The following is a 7,740-nucleotide window of genomic DNA, read 5'->3' on the forward strand; positions in this document are numbered from 1 at the left end:
ATTCCCAGTGCCTTACATGGTGCCTGGCACATAGTAAACTGTCAACCAATATTAATTAACTAAGTGAATGAAGGGGATAATGTGAAGGACAGCATAAGAGCTAAAAAAAAAAATGTAAAAAAGGTACATGTGCACGTATGTTCATTGCAGCACTATTCACAGTAGCAAAGACATGGAATCAACTCAAATGCCCATCAATGATAGACTGGATCAAGAAAACGTGGTACATATGCACCATGGAATACTATGCAGCCATAAAAAGGAATGAGATCATGTCCTTTGCAGGGACATGGATGGAACTGGAAGGCTTTATCCTCAGGAAACTAACTCAGGAACAGAAAACCAAACACTGCGTGTTCTCACTTATAAGTGGGAGCTGAACAATGAGAACACGTGGACACAGGGAGGGGAACAACACACACTGGGGCCTGTTGGGGGGTGGGGTGGGAGGAGGGAGAGCATTAGGAAAAAGAGCTAATGCATGCTGGGCTTAATACCTAGGTGCTGGATTGATAGGTGCAACAAACCACCCTGGCACATGTTTATCTATGTAACAGGCTGCACATCCTGCACACATACCCCAGCACTTAAAATGAAAATAAAAATTAATTTTTTAAAAAAGATAATGTAAAAAACTCTAACTTCCTTCCTCTAAAGAGCATTGTACAATGGTGTTTTTAGGAAAAATAAAGAATCTTCACCAAAAACGCACATATCAGATAGGAGATGATACTCACACAAGAACAGAGGCAGGGAGCCCTCACTGCAGAAGCAAGACTCTGAAACCCAAAGAGGAGGAGGAGAGAGAGAGGCATGAGAACCTAGAGAAAATGTAGCAGAGGGAAAAACCAAAGAAAATAAAAACAGTCTTCATGCCAGTAGTGTGTAAACTCCAGAAAGAGAGCTTTCAATGAAGACATGCTGTGAGCTAGGCTCATGATGTTGAATAGCAGTTTTCTAGATTAACAAGAGGATTAAATCAAAATCAGGATGAGGGGTAAAGGACTGATGGATTGGAGCATAAAATTCATTACAGCCACAAAGAATGGTTGAACATGCCACAAAAGCACACAGTCACTGAGAAACAACGTGGAATATCCAGCTAATTCCAGCATAGTCACTGCCTCATTAATAGGGGATGGAGGAAAGACAGCCAGGATGATCCGAAATCTCAGTGAAATCGAAACAAGAGTCAATTCTCCAATACCTGGGAGTGGGTGATTCATAATTAAATCATCACAGAATCCTGGGAATACTCAATGGGGCTTACATTGCAGGAGGTGATGAGTAATATTTTCTGGACCCTGGTGTTGGGAGAAAAGAAGTCCATTATTCTGCTGAGCCCTCGTAGAAGATGAAGGATCACCTCCTCTATAAACAAAGAATCAATTATAGAAGCTTGGCTTTCCTCCTTCCATCCTTCTGAGACTTGTAATCAATTCTTATTTAGTTCTCACCTGCTTAGCAAATCCCAGCAAAGACTAGAGCATGTCCCAAATCCTGCTTCCATACTAACCTGGTTAATATTCAAACTGGCTGCTCTTAGATGAGTAAATATTGAACCCAGGGCCAGGTGTAGGTGGGGAGGGAGTAGCAGGAACTGAATGTTTAAGGTGACATGAGAAGAATGGCATTTTATCCTTATATCTGTGGAAGGACTTTACCCAAGAAAGTGGCCTAGATATGATGAGAGGAAGTGGCTCTGACCATGGTGCAGTGCATGGATTGGAGAGAAAGAGCCTGTAGGCAAAATACCTGGGAAATGAAGTGTGAAAAGAAGGGGGAAATTTGAGGCATGTTTGGTAAGTACTGATAAGGAAAGAGTTGGTTGATTATTGGATGTAACAAGCAGAGATGAGGGAGGATCTGGAATGACACCCAGATATTAAGCTCACATCACTGGGTGAATGTGGTTATTCATTAACATTGGTAACACTAAAAGAATAAGTGGATTCAGGAAACATCAAAGACGTTCTCAGTTTTCACATTTCTTCTTGGGCGTTCATCACTGCAAGAGTTTCTCCACTCTCCAGTGGTGGATTGTATTACTTGCTCACAATGACTTGCACCCTATCCACTCTAGCCATGCTTCCCATGCCTGCCCTATTGCCATTGGGCTTGGCAGCCAAGGGACGTGTTTTGACTGATGGAATGTGAACAGATATGACAATCACCATATCCAATCAGTAGCTATAAATGAACTCCTGAAATTTGGTTCTGTGCTCTTCAGCCTCTGTCATCTATCATGAGAGTAGCATGCCCCCAAGCATGGCTGCTCCTTGAGAATACAAGAGGAGAGAGCCCAGCCCAGCTCAGGAGAGCCATGGGTGACCTTTGGCACAGATATAATATAAGTTAGAAACCTACAGCTCTTGGATTTGGGAATTGTTTGTTGCTGCAGCAAAAGCTGATTATGACACTTCCAAAATCTTAGTGACCCTAGAAAGTGACTTACCATCTCTGAATTCCTTATTCCATCATTGGGGAAGTTGAACTAAATGACTCCAAACTTCTTCTTGGTTCAAAAGTGTTTGTTCTTTTAAAGACTGTGTTGGTGTTCTATGATATAATGTTATTTGGGTGTTTAAGCAATTTTTTTTTTCTTTCCAAAGATACAGATAAATAAGACAACTTCAACTTAGCCAAACTCTAGCCTGGCAGTTAACAGTACCAAACTAGGACAAGGCCAAAGTGCAAAGACCTGAGGTGGTTTAAGCTGCTGCAGCAGAACTTCTATTCTGAAGACCGTGAGATTAAAAAAAAAAAAAAATCTATAAAGCACAAACCCGCTGCATTCAGCTGCTCCGGTTATTTATATGAGCATTTCCCGATTCAAATTGCATGCTCAAATCAAATTTTCCTGGTTTATGCCTTCTTCAGCAATTACTTAAAGGCAGTTTACCTCTCTCTGGAGGAACACAGCAGAAAGGCCTATAGACAAAATCTCTGACTCAGGGACAGATAAACGCACTCTAGGCCTAGTGTTGCAGAAGTCACTTTGCCTACAGAGGTGAACGCAGATGAGCCTCCTGGCTGTTTTTCAGCCCAGCTGATTCTCCAAGGAGGAGGTGGAGACCCACAGAAATTGAAGGAGGGGGTAAGCCTTGGGGATGGGGAGGAATAAACTAACTTCTCTTCATGAAGTTTCTTTTGTGGGTGTCCTGTGGTTTGGATGTGGTTAGTCTCTCTCAAGTTGAAATTTGATCCCCAGTGGGGCAGCATCAGGAAGTGGGGCCTAGTGGGAGTTGTTTGGGTTATGGGGATGGATCTCCTGTGAATAGATTAATGTCTCTCTCAAGAATGAGTAAGCTCCTACTCTCTCAAGAATGGATTAGCTCACCTGAGAGTGGGTTGTTAAAAAGAGCCTGGCCTCCTTGGCTTCTCTCTCTTGCTTTCTCTCTCACCATGTAATCTCTTTGCATATACCCACTCCCCCTCCACTTTCCACCATGAGTTGAAGCAGTCTGAAGCCCTCACCAGATGCAGATGCCTAATTTTAGACTTTCCACCCACCAGGATCATAAACCAAATAATCATCTTTTCTTCATAAATTACCCAATCTCAGATATTCCATTATAGCAACACAAGGTGGACTAAGACAGGGGGTAGCAGGTCAACAGCTGAAAGCTGCTCCTACTCCAGTGAGATTGAGAAAAGTCAAAGGTGCACAGGGAACACATAATCATTTTTGTACCAAAAAGTTTCTGGACCCTCTAAGATTCACCCTAACCAAGATGAACCTACCACAAAACAATGCAACATTCAAAACCTATGTTCTGTGTGGCATCAGCTTGCCTTTAATTCACTTTTCCGCATTTGGGAGGATTCTCTCATCTTCCATCAAAGAAGCATCATTTGTTCATTTATTTTCTCATTGATTAATTTCCTTAGTCACTAATTCTCCTTTATATTTCCTTCTTCATTCAGCTGTTCAACTTGATGATCCTTCTCTTGATTTGACTGCCTGACATCTGCTACTTTTTCTTTTAATAACAGCATCCTGGCTTTATTTTGGGAGACAGCTCTCCACTGTTCCCACCACATATGGCAGAGGTGAAGGTGCCCCATAATCCATTTCCTCCTCTCTAGAATCAGATGCACAACATTGACCTGACCAAACAGAATGCCATATTGTCACAGCCAGAGTGATTGGTTTGAGGATAGATGGACATATGGCCCAAGCCTACCCAAGGGAACCCTCCCTGGAACTTTTGCCAGAATTATTAGAAAAAAAAAAAAAGAAAAAAAATCCAATAACTCATTGTGAATTAATTAAATAAATCAAGCCAGGAAGGATTAACACAGATAAAATATTCCTAGTTAATAAAACATATCATGGAAAAAAAAGTCAAGGTAGTTAGTTCTGAATCTACCACTTACTAACTTGGAAGACCTTGGACAAATCATCTCAATGAATATGTCTTTGTAGTCATGATAATGACTATTCTTTGTGGGTAAGGGTCTGTGAATAGGCCCCACCCACTCTCCTATCCAGGTGGCTGGAAGCAAAGAACTTTAAGATGATGGAGTTGCTGCTGGGTGTGGTGGGTCACACCTGTAATCCCAGCACATTGGAAGGCCAAGGTGAGTGGATCACCTGAGGTCAGAAGTTTGAGACCAGGGTGGCCAACATGGCAAAACCCTGTCTCTACTAAAAATACAAAAAAAAAAAAACCCTAGCTGGGCATGGTGGTGGGCGCCTGTAATCCCAGCTACTTGGGAGGCTGAGGCAGGAGAATTTCTTGAACCCAAGAGGTGGAGGTTGCAGTGAGCCGAGATCACGCCGCTGCACTCCAGCCTGGGCAGTGGAGCGAGACTCTGTCTCAAAAAAAAAAAAAAAAAGACGGAGTTACACAATGGAAACATCCCAGATCCCTGAGTCACTGTTCAAGGAGAAAAGCCAAGGAGACTCCTAAACCACCTCTGACTTTAATGTGAAAGAGACATATGTCTTTGCTACATTAAATTAGAAATGTGGCAATTTGGTTTACTGCTGCACAGCAAGTCTAACTAATATAACAAACATAGGTTCAATAATTCACAGATACCCGAAAGATAACACAGATACCATGGCTTTATGACATGAAGCCATTTTGTCAAGACATGACTTTGAATGGTGCCTTCTGCCAAGACATGACTTTGAATGGGCAGGTGTCTAGCAACAGAGGAAGCAGATGCTCTTTCTGCTGACCAGCATATTATTTCCAAGATGCTCCAGTGGTTTGTGAGAACAAGAATATTTGAAATTGGGATTGATCCTATAGTTCACCATGAGTATGTGGTGATTATAAAATAATCTCAATGTGCCATTGGGAAAAGATAAGGACCAAGAATTCGACCATGGAAATGGGTAAATGTGGACAAACCACCTAAGATAATGGCATGCTGAAAAGAGGGCAGCAGAGATGAGTCAGATTTAAGAAGCTATAAAAATCGAGAAAGAGAAGATAAATTCAATAACAGGAATGGCAGTATCTGCTGCAATGGAGGAAATAAAGGCATAGTGATTGAAATCATAAGCCTTGGAATCAGTTTAATGCAACAAGGATTAAATGCAAAGATTTAATGCAACAGTGTTTTAACTCCATTTCTGCTACTGACTAGCTGTGTAATCTTGAGCAAGTCACTTTATCTCTCAGCCTGAATTTTCTCATCTGAAATATAAGGATTAAGAGGGTCCTTACCCTACCTCATGGAGTATTGAAAGGATGAAACTAAATGATCCATGTAAAGTGCTTAGTACACAGTAAGAGCTCAATAAATTATCATAATGATATTGGTATTGTAAAAGAAAGCAAGAACAAAGAGGTATATCTGGAAGAGATGAAGAAATTAAAAGGAGAAAGAGGGTGGTAGGGTCATTAGGGTGGGAGCCAAGCGCCACCACCAATGAATAAAAGGGCAGAAACAAAGAATCAGCACCACTATTTAGCACTTTATTTTATTATGTTTGAATTATGATAGCTTTGATTTGGCTAATTGCAAAAAGTACAGGTTTCAACTGGACTTGCCTTTAGTTAAAATAAAGGCAAATAAATTTTTAAAACATAAATGCTATATTTCACAAGAAATCAGTTGTTATTATCAATTACATATTCAGTTTTTTAAAGCAAGAAGGTGACTATTAAACCACATAGCATTTGGGGGACATTAAAGGAAATTTTCTTCCTCTGTAGAGCATTGTACAATGATGTTTTTATGAAAAATAAAATATCTTCACCAGAAATAAAAGCACATATCAGATGGGAGATGGTACTTAGACAAGAACAGAGGCAGGGAGCCCTCACTGCAGAAGCAAGGCTCTGAAATCCACAGAGGAGGAGAGAGAGAGGCATGAGAATCTAGAGACAATGTAGCGGAGGGAAAAAACAAAGAAAATGAAAACAGTCTTCATGCCAGTAGTGTGTGAACTCCCGAAAGAGAAGAAGTCCAGGAGGGGATAAAGAATAGAGACAGAGATGAGAGGGGAAAGCAAAACACAGGAAGTCAAAGGAGGAGAGCTGAGTCCAAAAGAAGCTTTGAAAGGTTGACTGAAACACAGAGATGTAGAAGAGGCACAGCTTAAAGCAGAAACAAGCACTAGAAATAGCTTAAATACACAGAACAGGAGAATTTTTAATGACTGCATGGGTTTCTGAATTCCCAAAAGCTCTGGAAACCAAATTTTTTAAAATTAAGGTTGGCAGAAATTCATTTGGCAACAAAACTTGACCAGAACTGAAATGAGGCTATGTATGCCCTTTATTTATCTCACATCCCACCTAGCATGAACATCCACATATTTAATGGCAGTAATGAGCTGACCAGGAAGTGCTACTGCAGACCCCATTGGAAGTGGGATGTTGTGGAATGTATAGTTTATGCACCACATTACCTTTCTAATTTCCATAACATTCCTTATTTTAAGACATATGTCCCCAAGGGTTTCCAGTCAAGGATTGTGAGCTTCTATTAGAAGATACAAAGCTGGGTACAGTGGCTCATCTTTGTAATCCCAGCTCTTTAGGAGACTGGAGGATTGCTTGAGGTCAGAAGTTCAAGACCAGCCTGCACAACCAAGACCTCATCTCTACAAAATAAAAACTTAGCTAGGCATGATGGTGCACATCTGTAGTCCCAGCACCTCAAGGGCTGAGAGTCCTCAACCCTCAAGGGCTGATGCAGGAGGATTCGCTTGAGCCCAGGAGTTCGAGGCTGCAATGAATTATGATCACATCACTGCACTTCAGCCTGGGAGACAGAGAAAGTGATCCAATCTCTAAAAAACAAAGATGACAATGACGATGATGATGTTGAAGATGATGATGACACAGGACTGGACTGAAAAGAGATACTTGTTTCTAATGAAGTTAACAAAACCTGCCATTTCTTGAGTATATAGCACTTACCATACCAAGTGCTATAGACTCAATATTTCATTTAATCCTCACACTGTATCAGATTTCATTTTATTTATTTATTTATTTATTTTGTAGACACTGCAAGTGAGGTTTGGAGAATTGAAGTAATTTGCACCCCCACATCCTGTTTATACAAAGCTAGCAAGAGGCAGAGTTTAGGATTTGAACCCAGCTATGTGACTTTAGAGTATGAACACCTACTAGGTCATGCTGTTGAAACCATGCCCCACAGGGTTAAAGAAACCAGTGACTAACAGAAATCTTGAGCTTATCTTGCAGGAATAAGATACAGTTTGCTGGCCGGGCGTGGTGGCTCACACCTGTAATCCCAGTACTTTGG

Source organism: Pongo abelii, chromosome 18 (genome assembly GCF_028885655.2).
Source record: "Pongo abelii isolate AG06213 chromosome 18, NHGRI_mPonAbe1-v2.0_pri, whole genome shotgun sequence".
Classification (NCBI taxonomy): Eukaryota; Metazoa; Chordata; class Mammalia; order Primates; family Hominidae; genus Pongo; species Pongo abelii.